The sequence below is a fragment of the Populus nigra genome, chromosome 8, assembly GCF_951802175.1.
Source record: "Populus nigra chromosome 8, ddPopNigr1.1, whole genome shotgun sequence".
Lineage (NCBI taxonomy): Eukaryota > Viridiplantae > Streptophyta > Magnoliopsida > Malpighiales > Salicaceae > Populus > Populus nigra.
Window position 1 is genome coordinate 8932402 of NC_084859.1, and position 13719 is coordinate 8946120.

Below are 13719 nucleotides of genomic sequence, written 5' to 3' on the forward strand. Positions count from 1 at the left end.
TCAAAAGGCATAATTATTTCAGAGCCAAGCCTCTTCCGGACTCTAAGCCAATGACTTCTACCTATTGACTAAGAAAATTCCCTGGAAACATTCTGCACCCTATACTGTCATATCATGACATATGCTTGTAAAACCATATGATTTTGAGGACTTAACGTGACAAGTTGAGTGCATGTTTTAGCTATAAATTTCATCCCAATCTCTTCATTTCCTCAATCAATTTACATCCCCATTCATCCATAAAAGAAGTAAGAAATAAAGATAATGGCAAACCAAGGTCATGACATCACTTACAATGCCAACGAACTAACTGGTCAAGCTCAGGTGAATTTTCATTTTCTTGTGATTTTTTTAGAATATGCTTAATTTATTTAATCTAATTTACATACGTTTACTTTTCTTTACAAGTTAAGAAGGATGATGTTTTGAACCAATATGAGGAAGGCTACCAATCCACCCAAGACAGCTCCTATACTGCCCAGGCTTCCAGCTTCCTTCAACAGGCAATATATATTGCTTGCGCAACTTCTTTGTTTTATTTTCTACTTTTAATTAAAATTTACTAAAAAAAACTATAGTTTCTCTGAGAATATACAGTACCAGCAGGCATTACCAAGATTAGAGCCCATAATTGTTTTTGGAATGGTCAACCAATTATAGTTCAATAGTAAAGAAAATGGAACTAATCATTCCAAACTAATTACAGTTCAATAATAAAGAAAATGGAATTATTTTTTTTCAGACTGGGGAGCAAGTGAAGAGCGTGGCCCATGGAGCAGCTGAGGTGATGAAGAACACTCTAGGTATGAACAAAGAAAATACCTCAACCAAAAATACAAGCAACGACCCAAGCCACCTATCTACAAGGGCTTGAGGTGTTTTTAGTTATTGATTTATTTGAGATGTAAAAGTCTGTGGGTCCAAAAAGGGTGATGAGGTGATGTCTCATCACTTTAGTACTTGTGATCATAAAATTTTGATTAATAGAAATTTTATTTCCTTTGTGTTTATTAATTTGGATGAGATATTGTGCTTAAAATAAACAGGTTGCTATACGTGACACAAGTGTCTTCAAAAGGTTATAGTGATGTTGATAAACTGAATTTAAATGGATGAAATCTTTGATGATGTTTACTATAGATATGGGCAAATTTTAGGACTAAATTTTCATTTTGAAAATAAACTTATTTTATGTTGTTTTTCAAGTTTTGAAGGTCATCTTTACATATTATCCGGTCATGTATGTATTGGAGTTTTATACAAAAAAAATATATTTATTTTAATTTTTAAATGTTTTAAGTGTTTGCTTGTGTTTTTAAGAAATAGAAAACATGTACTAGTTAATATTTGTCTGTCATAGTCATTTATTTATATCTTGATTATGTTATTTTGATGTTTTTCTAAACTTGAAAGGTTATTCCAAGAATATAATGTTGAATTAGACCATGTATTCAGATCTTTTGACATAATTTGAATTGAAAGTCTTTGACTTGTCTCTTGACAATTTAACAAGTTTTGTATCTTTTTTGTAGTGGTTAACTTATTTTTTTAACTTCATATCTCTAAAGTGATGAGTGGTATGTATCTTTAGAATAATGAGTTTATTCATGTATGTATCTTTTAGGTTTTTATCTTAGAGTGATGAGTAAAACACTATCATTTATTTATATGTGTTACATGTTTCTTTGCGATTTTCATACCTTCCAATATCAAGTTGGTATCAGAGCTTTGGATTTAAAACCATATCTTTTCATGGACGTTGTATGCAAGAATCTAAAAGGGAAGTCCATGGTCTTGAAATTGATGAAATGAAAAGGCAACTCTAAGAGCGTCTTGATCGATTTGAGATTCAAAACAATAAATCGGAGTATGTTATTCCTATCCTTCAAAGGCAACACAACGATTTTAGTGATGATTCTTCTAACAATAATGATCAAAGGAAGCATCCTTTTATCATGATATACAAGAGAAAATTCAGTAACAAGTAAGTGATGAAGCTAAAATCTTTATAATTATGGATTGGAATCAACCATCAAAATCTAATGAGAATGAGAAACATGCTATTGAAGGAGAAGATTTTTGATGTAAAAATCTCGGTCTATGATGAGCCTAAGTATGCTAATGAAATTATTATTATATCAGCTGATCAATATTTTGAGGAGGTGGTTGTAGAAGTGGGTCTTGATAAAGGAAATTATGGAGGATATGCTTAATATATGATGGAGGAGAATTCTAGAATTAATGGGGTTGAAGTTGATGTTTTTGGATAGAGAAAGAATGAACTTGTCAATGTTTCCGAAAATATTCCAGAAATAACTTTTATTAGTTCAGAACACAATAAACCGAATAAAGGTGAAGTAGTTTATTTTTTATTTTATGATAATTCAAGGAAAATCCATTAAGTGAAAAGTAATGTAACTAATGTTCATGATAATTCAAGGAAATTCCATTATGTGAAAAGTAATGTAACTGGTCTTAAAGGATTCCAGTTCAATGCTTACATAAAGGATTGTGAAAGTGTTTTAATTGGACATCCACAGACCATGAAAAGAACAATATAAACTCGAGGATGAGTTTTTCTCAACCATGGAAACTTGACACGAGCATGTCCTTAAAAGGTTCTATTAGTGTCGAGCTACTTGAGTTTGGGTTGACAATATAAATGGATAAAATCTTTAATGATGTTTAATGTCAGCCTACGGACCAGCTTTGAACCAAATTTTCATGTCCTCGTTGCATGAGAAAATAAGCTTATCTTATGAGGTTTAATTTAAAGTTTGAGTGTCATCTTTATAAATTATTAATCCATACATGCATTGGTGTTTAAATTTTTAAAGTGTCTATTTGTGTTCTTAAAAAGTTAAAAATATGTTCTTTTTAATATTTATTTATTTTTTATTTTGTAAAAGTATTTGGGTTTTAATAATGTTATTTTGATGTTTCTCTAGGCTTGGATGATTATTCCAAGTATATAATGTTGAATCAGATTATGTATTGAGATATTTTGGCATAATTTGAATTGAAAATTTTTTCACTTTATCTTTTGGCAATCTAACAAGTTTTGTAATTTATATATATATATATATATATATATATATATATATATATATATATATATAATGTGGAAATTCATCATAGAGAAGCTAATTTTGTTACGACTGGCTTGCTAATAAGACTTCTGACTTCGAAATTGATCTACTTGTCCTCTCAAGTTGCTTGAGCCTCTTTTTGCAGGAATTTGTGGTTTTTCCTTCCCTAACTTTCGTGTAGCTCGTAATTTTTTAGAAATTCAAGCAGGAGGCTCTATATTGCGTCAGATAGGCGGCTGAGACTAAAGAAAATTGTAGTCTTGCATGTACAGCTATGATTCCATGCATTAGAATTGACATTGTTAATAATCGTAGAAATGAAACTCTCTCTTGTGATCCGTTTACACTCCAAAAATAATTGTAAAATTTTTAATTTTTTTTTAAAATATTTTTAAGATACAAAAACAAACATTTATTTAAAATGATTTTATTTTTATATTTTCAGATTATTTTAATATATTGATATTAAAAATAATTTTTAAAAAATAAAATTTTTTATTTTAATACATTTCTAAACCAAAAACATTTTGAACCGTCACTACTATTATATTCAAAACAAACCAGCTAGAATACTGCTGGACGTAAGTCATCGAGCTGCCTTCAAGTTGCCAACATAATAAATAATAAGAAGCTCGAATGGGAAACCAAACTTGCTGTTCAAACAAGTTTTCGCGCAACCATTTTTGACATGTATGCTGTGGTCCAGGATCCTCAAGCCTATATAAACACATGCTTAGAGCTAGATCATGTACACCATATCTATTCATTCAAGCAGTAAGCAATAACTAAGGCAAAAATGGCAGGTAACTCTCTGAAGTCTATTATGGTGACCCTCTTCATCTTTGCTATGGTACTGTCTCCGATATTGCCATCAGCTGAAGCAGGCCGTTTGAATTATCGAGGTGATTATTTACTTAAACGTAGCTCTCTCTCGAATTCATTATTTGTTCATTAATTACCAACACCTCATTTCTTATTGATCTTACGCTTGTGTGCGTGCGTGTGTGTAGGTCTCCAATCTGGACCCATATGTCCAGCTTGTGTATGCTGCTCACCTCCACCTCCAGGGTCCTGCTGCCCATGTTGTTCTACTCCTATAGAACCTGAATCTACAACTGGGTCTCCATGAAACTATTTACGTTCGCTTATGATATTCATATATGTATTCTGCAGGAATAAATTAGTATATGAATAGAAAGGATCAGTATCACTCTCGTTATTCTGTATTCTGTACTCCTTTGTGGAGACATATCCATGTTGTATCATCTTCCATGACTGGCAATTTCAATAAATCAATGTCCTTGTTTTAGTAAGATTCATTTAAACCCTAACGACGGTTAACCCTTTTTTTTTTTTTTTTTTTGTCTTAATAATAGCGATGCTCAACTTATTATCTTATGTTAGAAAGTCCTGCAAAAGAAAACAAAAAACAAAATACATATACGTTTCTTTAATTGATTGGTGGGTGCCATGATCCTAATATTGTGAGTGATTACTAATAAGCTAATTTGTAAATGATTGTTGGAGAACTTTTGACCTTAAAATGAGTAGAAATGCTTTAGATTTACAATTGTGCATGTATTTCTTTTTATCATGAAAGACACTTCGGATGGAAGATATTTTCTCCTATTCATATTGTTAGTTAGATTTAATCTTAATTTAATTATATACCGGGGCAGAATTAGGGGGGTTGGTCCTTGTAAGAAATTTTTTTCTCCAGCCCCCTTTAACAAATTAGAGTTTTAGCTCTAAAAATAAAAAATAAATAAAAAATTTAGCCCCCCTAGAATTTTATCCTCCCCAACTAAAATTCCTAGTGCCAAACTAAAATTCCTAGCACCACCCATGAGGACGTAGTTCTTAGCCATGGTGGAATGACAACTACAAGCACACCGAAAGAATTACAATAGAGTATTTGTGAGAAATTTTATGATATTAATTCAAGTTATAATTAATAGTAATAGATTGAGTCATTAATTAATATCTCATCCGTCTATATTAATAAATCCAAATAATTAATAGTAAATGGAAATAATTACTTTCTTAAATAGTCAAATTAATGTAATTACTTTTTAAAGTCATTTCTAACTTTTACCTTACTTAATTAATGGTCAATGCATTATCAACATGAGAAGATTAGAAGAAACATTTTAAGTTGTAGAAATAATGGAATGGAAAGAGATTTTGAGTTTGATTATAAGGTTTTGTTTCTCACTTTAAAGTGATTATTTCTTAATATCAAATTTATTTAATTTTAAATAAATGAGTTATGTAAGCATAAATATTATTTTTTAAATTAAATTAATCATAATAATCACCCAATTATTAATTACCATAGAAATGAAAAATAACATTTAAAAAAAATATCATCTTCTACTTGTATTGCTAATTTTTGGTTTTTCTAGACGAATCAATTTTGATTTACCTTTTCATAAGGAGATAATATCTCGATAAGCAACAAGTTAGATTAATCATATTTAAGTTTGAGACTTGCATTGAAAAAAAAGGTTAATTGAAAAATTCATTTAAAACCAATATGAATGTTAATTCTTACTAAAAAAATAATTATATTAATTTATCTTTCTGGAAAAGTTATTTGTTCTATTTAATTTATATTATTAGTAGTTTTTCTAGATAGAAAGTTGTAGATAGAAAGTTAAACATAATTGATGGTTGTGTTTAGATACGAATTAATGATACAATATATTAGCTAATGACTCAAAATATAAGTAAAATATCATTAGTTATAGCTTGAAAATCATAAATTTTATCAAGCAGTTATACCAAAACAAGATATTAGAAGCAATTACTATTCAATTAAAAAAATATTAAAAGTTGAGCACCAAAATATACTCCTATTATCAATATCACTCCATTATTTATAACGCATTCTCATGACAGAGCTAGGCTTGTTGTTGGGCCCATAGGAGTAGCTCTTGAGATATTTGAGTTCATATTGGGACAAGTCAGTTTATCAAGGAAGTTAATCGTTTGATTACTTTATAGGTGCAAAAAGTAGAGTATCTATAGGTTCATTTGAGACACCTTACCAATTATAATTAAAATATAAATAAACTGAAAAGGAATGGTGGTTCCTCATAGCTAAACCCCAGCTATAAGAAACCTAAAAGAGAATGATTATTTCTTATAGACAAACCTAAAAATAGTATATTAAGAATTATCTACTTTGTTAAAAATTATGATTTCTTTTTTTTTATTTGACTATAAAAACATCTTCATATAAACTTGTTAATTAAAACAAAGTTTTCTTTAGAAAAGATGCATCTTCACTTTGACTTGATAGATTACAAAAAAATCTAATAATTACGATCTAAAATTTAAATCCAAAAATTTAATAAATTGTATGTAAATATTATTTAATGGATTTTAATTTCTAAGTTCATGAAAGCGTGAAAAAACTTCACATAGAAATTTGGTTTTCAACTAACTGCGATCTTAGATCAAAATGTGTGGGCTGGGCCAAGATATATGGGCTTGGTTACAGGCTTAATTGTTCTTGAAAAAATAAGTCAATCATGGAATGAAAAACAGTCCTATACTTAAATCAATATGTTCACGAGAGAAAATATAGTAAGTTGTGAAAATTGTCCCTTGTTTTTACTTGGTGACCCGAGGTTTTTATAGACATTGGTCATGCTCACCTCGGGATGTAGATAGTTTCACAATTGATAAAAACATTGGTGCTCATTATTGGTTGTAGTGTCTTCATTGTTATTGGTGAAAAGGTTGGTGGATGTTAACAACTTGTTAGCTAAAAATAATCATTGGTTAAGGAAGTGGGTTGTTGATTTGTATGGAAAGTGATTCATGTTTTCATTGTCAACCATTAACTAGAAAAAGTGTATACTTGTAGAGAATATATCAGTTGATAATAAAAAATATTGTGTGGGCGGTGCGATGAAAAAATATTCCGATGTGTGTATAATGAACATTATATTGGTGGAAAAAAAAGAGAAGTAGAAGTTGTGTGAGAAAGGAGGAGAGAGAATGTGTGAGAGAGAAAAGTGAAAGTGGGAAAGTGGAAAAGAGTGAGTGGTTGATTGGGTCGAAGCCCATATAAATCTTCATTATTTTTTGTATGTCTGGTATATGTACTGCACATGCAAGATGAGTCGGCACACCACTGTTTTTGGGTGACACTTATAGCCCACTCTGGCCACTTTTAGTGATATTTTAAGGTCTCATAAGGTTTGTCTCATTGATATTTTCTTAACGATATTAAATGCGTCAAAATCAGATTCTATGTGTTCTTAGTGGCTTTTCCTCTTTCCTTTCTCTTCTCTTGTGCCATTTCAACAGTGTAGAAGAAAAAAATAGCACATTTATTTAGGTTTTAATAATGTTACTTTAGTGTTTCTCTAGCCTTGGATGACTGTTCCAAGCATATAATGTTGAATCAGATCATGTATCCAGAATTGTAGCATAATTTGAATTGAAAAATATTTGATTTGATCTTTTGGCAATCTAACAAGTTTTATAACTACTTTGTGAGTGATGGACTTGTTCCCTTTAACTCTATATCTTTAAAGTGGTGAGTGATTTGTATCTTTAAAATAATGAGTTTATTCACATCTATATCTCTTAGATTTTTTATCTTAGGTGGTGGGCGAAACACTATCATTTGTTTTTGTGTGTTACATGTCCCTTTGCAATTTTCCTACCATCCCGACATCACTACATATGGTTAATTTATTGAAATCCAGCACCATTTCTTCTCCTTGATATTTGCCTTTATTGACCTCTCCATCAATCTTTTGAAGTGTTGTGTTTGTTCATGTCCTTAGAGAAGGAATGTAATGGTTGATTAATTAGCAAAGCAGGTGGCCATCTTTTGCACATTTGGTTGCTCGAACCTTTTAATTTTAGTTCTTTACGTTCTATAACTCTATATCTGACTTCCTTCATCTTAAGCCAGTAGTTTTCGACATGCTTTTAGCTTGTGTCTCATCACCTGTATGTTGGTGGGCTAATCTTCGAGTTGATAGCACTGATGGCTTGAAGTCCTCTCTTTTAAGTAGTGCGTTTTATGCTTCTGTTTTAGCTGTTATAGCCTGTTTTCTTGGCTTCTTCTATCCATTTGCAGCTAGCTTGTGTTTTCCATTTTGGTGCTTAAAACATTTAGTCTCTTGGCTTCTAATAATAATAAAAAAGAGCATTCTTTTCCTTTATTTTTGTAAAGATTGTTGTTACTTAATTTTGGACCCCACATGCTAGAGACGGTGTATACCCATTTTGAACCGAGTGTAGGAGTGTAGCTTATGTTTGCTGGAAAATTGACAAAAGTGGAGGAGAAAGAAATATTTTTTTAAACCATGTTTGAGCTGTTTTCTACTTTTTTATCCTCCCATTTGTTGCCAAAATCATCAGGTTTCTTAGATTGACTAGGGGTCTTCATAATGTTAAATCCATTCCTTCGTTATCTTGTTTTTAAGGTTGGATAAATCCCTCAAAATTTGCACTAAAAAAACTGATTCTACTGTTGCTGCAATTTTTTTGTTCGAACTTAGGCTCTGATTCTGACTTGGTTTCGTACAATATCTGATCATCCTAGCTATGTTCTATCACTCATGACATGTTGAAGAATTGACCTACACTTTTATTGGGTCCTAGGGGTCACTGTTCTTAGGGCAGACTCTCAGTTAGATTTAGATGCTCGGCATTGTTAGATCAAGAAAACCTCTTTAACCAACCAGATCCCTACCAGAATCTGTTATCTAAAACGATTTTATCTCACATTGAATCCTTCATCAAAGTTGTAGTTCGGGACACTTAGATGAATTTGGGATTTTGAATGGCTTGATTTCGGTATCAGAAGCTCAAAATATTCCTATTTGAAATCTAGCGTAAAAACATAGAATCTTGCCGCGAGAAGGTTTCCAGCCGAGTTTGGTTGCAATTTTGTTATTCAAAATGAATATAGCTCACTTTGAATCCTTCATCAAAGTTGTAGTTCGGGACATGTAAATAAATTTGGGCTTTTGAATTGCTTGATTTCAATATCAGAAGCTCAAGATATTCCCGTTTGAATATCTAGTGTGAAAGCAGGGATTCCTGCCGCGAGAAGGATTTTTGCCCAGGTTCGTGGGCCTGATTCGAAGGATTTTTTTTGGACCAAGGACTAAAATGAAAAGTGCTAAAATGAGGGATTTAATTGAAGAAAGATATTGGAAGCTGGAGAGGGGGGCTGGATCATCATAAATGACAGGATTTCTACCACATCGAATAAGAAAAATAAGACTTTGCAACATGCACCTTTACCCATCTAATTTCTTTCCTTTTTCTTTGCCAATTTCCTGCTAGTTTCCATGATTCTCTTGTTGGATTGGAGAGCTGCAGACTACGTTTTTATTGCCTCATTTCAAAGAAAATAGCCAGTGCCTCATGGTCCCAGCTATGGAAGGAAAGAAAGGAGTTGTACCACCTTTTGATCAATGGAAACTAATTGCTGAAATCAGAATAGAAATCATGATATTCAGTTTTCCTTTTTTGCGTTTTTTCACTGCAAATCAGTAGGGATTTGCATCCTAGAATTAATGCATTGAATCTTTCCTAATAAAGAGTTGTGATTAGGCTATATAAACCGTCCACTGACCTAGCGGAAATGGGGCAAAAAAAAAAAAGAGGAGAAGAGAAAAAAAAAGGAGAAAAAAAGAGACAAGCCGCAGGAAAAACAAGGAAGAGCAAGAGAACACAAACTCCACCAGCACATCACAACTTCAACGTCATTGTTTTCGTCTCTCAGAAGGCACGCATGAGCTGTTTCTTGGTCTTTTGTTTCATTTCCTGCAAAACAGGATCTGCAGGTGTTTCTTCCCTAGTGCTCCAACTGCAAGAACTTTAGGGACCCTCACATTCTTTTCTCTTCTTACACCTGCTGGAGGAAAGGTTAGCGGGCCATGACTTTGTCTTTTTGTGTGTAATAAAACATGCTTTCCCATTTTCTGTTTTGTTTCTCTCTGTTGGCATTGTGAAATGAATAAGGTAGTTTGTTTTTAAGGTGAGGAAATAATGGGGTTGTGAGGCACGAACATAGGAGTTTGATTTCAAAATTTTAGTTCTAGAACTGTGGCTCCCTCATGCATACGAGTTTATTCCTTTCCAGTTACAAAATTTTAAGTTGATTTGGCTTTGAACTGTTTTTGTTACGAATTGTTTCAAGCTTCTTGTAATTCTTATAATATGTATGATGGCTTGCTACTTTTCATTTTGATGTTTACGTCTAGTTGTGATGTTTGTGTTTCGACAAAAATATATAAAAACATTTTCTTGTGTGCTGCATATGGCTAGTACCCTAACATGTTTTGAACGTTTTTTTAAAACAAATATTTGAAGTTTCGAAAATGTTTTTTCGATGGATTTCTTAAATACAACAAAAAATATTTTTTTACATTTCTGGATTTTACAATATGTTTGTAAAACTCCAAAGGGTATTGACCAATATTCCTAAAAAATAAAATCTTATTTTGGGAGGAATTCATCTATTATTCACCGTTAATAGTTGGATAAAGAAATTCCAAAGGGATGAATATCCAAAATATTATTGGGAATAACTTGTTATTATTCACTGTTAATATTTGGATAAAGAAACCCTAAGTGGTAAATATCCAAAATAATTTTTTAGGAATAATAAGTCCTCACACATCCTTAAAAGAAGCCTTGATTATAATCGAGGACATTTCAATTTTTTACTCCACGGTTTACGAGTCGTGAGAGTATAAAACACTAAGGCAAAAATAGGCTTTTAAAGCGCCCTAGATTTCTAAATTTTTGTGCCTTCTCCTTGGGATTTACGAGTCGCAAACTCTTGAAATACTAAGGGAAAATGAGCTTTTAAAGCACATGGAATCTCATTGGATTTCTATCTTAATAAATTTAGTTTGGATCAAACCTAGAAAAACTGATAGGATTAGAAAACACCAACACCACAACAATTACAAAGCAAATCAAACACCAAGCAACTTACCTTAGGTAGGTTGCATACTAGGGGTGCTAATACCTTCATTTTACGCAACCAGTCCTTTGCCTTAGAATTTCTGAAAGACTAGTTAGGATTCCTAGTAATCAAAATACTAGGTGGTGACTCCTTTACATAAAAAGAAAAACCTCAAAATCAATCAAGGGTTACCGCTCCGCCGCGCTCCGCCATAAAGGTATGGCAAAAATGAAGAGGATTCTGAACATTGTCATTCTAACCATAACCATGAGTCATTTACCATCAGATTAATCTCTAGTTGACAATTAACTTGCTTGAAAGTTACTAGTTGGCACTAGTATCCATTATTGTCTCTAAAGTTGAGATGGAAGTGCTCTTAGCTGGTTAAGCATAATATATAACAAGCTAATTTTGTCATAATTAACAATAACATCTCCAACAGTTGTCTTTAAAGCTTTTTTTTCTGAGAATTTTAGAGATGTTCACAGAGAAAATAACCATGTAGCGGATAATTTGACCAAGTTCATAAAAAAATTGAATTAGTTTCATGGTTATAATTTTCTTTCATGAATTTATATTTTTCTTGATTTGTCTACTTTATTGACTTAACAATGAAGTGAGTTATTTGATTCATATGTAGTTTGTAATTTTTTTGAGTTATTTTTTGTTACTTCTTTGTTTAGCCATGTTTTTATTCGCTAAATGAGATAATAAAATTATTTTCTTCCATAAAATAAAATAAAAAGTTACTAATTAGCATTTTATTTTATTGATATAAAAATCAAGCAAAATTTCAGCTTAGTTAATCTTCTATAGAGAAAACAATACCACAATAAAATGACAATTAGTTCTGATTTTTGTCAATTTTGGCAAAATAAAAATTAAGAGTGCATTAGAGAGTCTACAAACAAATGAACTCCTTTTTATTCCAACCCTTCCCTCCCTTAATTCTATAGTTTTTTTTTGCGTGTGCATGGAAAGAAATAAACTACATGTTCAAATCTGAGCTACTACTGGTAATCTTACTCATAGACCTACTAAATCATATGCCTATAATAATAATAAAAAAAATGATGTTAAATTTCATGTGTTTTTATTATGTGGGTAACTCGTTAAGATTGCCATGAAGTTCTTAAATAAACTTGATATATATATATATATATACATATATATATATATATATATACATATATATATATATATATATATATATATATATATATTATCACAATCTTAAATTAAATTTTTACAAGATAAAAGCAATCTTAAAAATCTTCCTCCCCTTGCACTTAACGAGCTACCCACAGAATAAAATCTATATATAAATATGATGTGCCCACTCGCCTAGCACGTGTAATGCACATACCACACATTAAAAAAAAAATAGTAATATGCATTCACCTTTCGTGGCTGTTTGGGCTATGGCTCAAATGGCCACTCACCTTTTATGTAGCTGTTTGGGCTAAAACTCAAATGACCACTCACTTATTTTTGGCTCACCCTTTCCTGCATGCATCCTTCCTCTCCACCTTTATCTCATTATGTTTACCTCTTCTTCTTGGGCTCAATCTTTTTAATTCCCGATGAGTCAGAACACAAGCGTTGTATACTGTAAAAGTAAATATTTTATACAAGGCTGCCATTATTTTTTCTAACTAGTGGTTGACAGGACAAACAAGCAAGACATTCATTGCAAATTGGATATTTCTTTTCTCTATCAGTAATTATTTCAGTTATCGTATCATTAACATTCATCAAATACTTTACCAATAACATGTTAAATACTTTTTCAAAGTTGGACACTAATATTCTCACCAATAAATTTTCATGCAAATCAGCTGACATGATCAAGATTTATAAATATTTTGAATCATCAAGTAAAACAAATAAGTTTTTATGCTATATTTTCTTAAACTCATTATATCTTCTCTCAATTATCTGATATGTTATTTTTGAGGAATCTTTAAAAAGCTCACTAGTACTATAATGATATCAATTATTATTATTTTTCAAATTAACTAAAGTGTTAAACATTAAAAAAAATTAAGAATGCGCATGCATGGATCATAGGATTATGATTCAAGTGTGGCTGATTTATGGGCTCTACTAATCCAAGTGATCCATGCATGTTCTAACTTTTGACTGCTATTCTTTATTTTTCAGCAAGTACAAGAGGAGGAAGATTTTTAAGATTGCTTTTATATTGTAAAAAATTAATTCAAGTGTGCTACATAATTTTAAATTAATTATAATGTTTTATTCTATTTTAAAATACACCTAAATAAAAATTAAAGTTTTGTACTTTTATCTATATATATAGAGGAGTGTTTGAAATATCATTTGACATCACCTTTTTTGAATGAGCACTTTTAATTGAATGAGCAAGCAGTGATTACATGCTTCCGATTGGACTGTGGAAATTCATCATAGAGAAATTCATCATAGCTTGCTAATAAGACTTCTGACTTCGAAATTGATCCACTTGTCCTCTCAAGTTGCTTAAGCCTCTTTTTGCAGGAATTTGTGGTTTTTCCTTCCCTAACTTTCGTGTAGCTCGTAATATTTTGGAAATTCAAGCAGGAGGCTCTATATTGCGTCAGATTAGGCGGCTGAGACTAAAGAAAATTGTAGTCTTGCATGTACAGCTATGATTCCATGCATTAGAATTTACATTGT

The 13719-nt window shown here is 31.3% G+C and overlaps 1 long non-coding RNA gene across 1 annotated transcript; it reads left to right on the plus strand.

Moving 5' to 3' along the window:
- The first annotated feature begins 3849 nt into the window (after window positions 1-3849).
- Window positions 3850-4408, plus strand: LOC133700591 (uncharacterized). The gene is made up of 2 exons (XR_009843443.1): window positions 3850-3991; window positions 4100-4408. It is a non-coding gene; the product is annotated as an uncharacterized LOC133700591 (long non-coding RNA).
- The last annotated feature ends 9311 nt before the right edge of the window (window positions 4409-13719 follow it).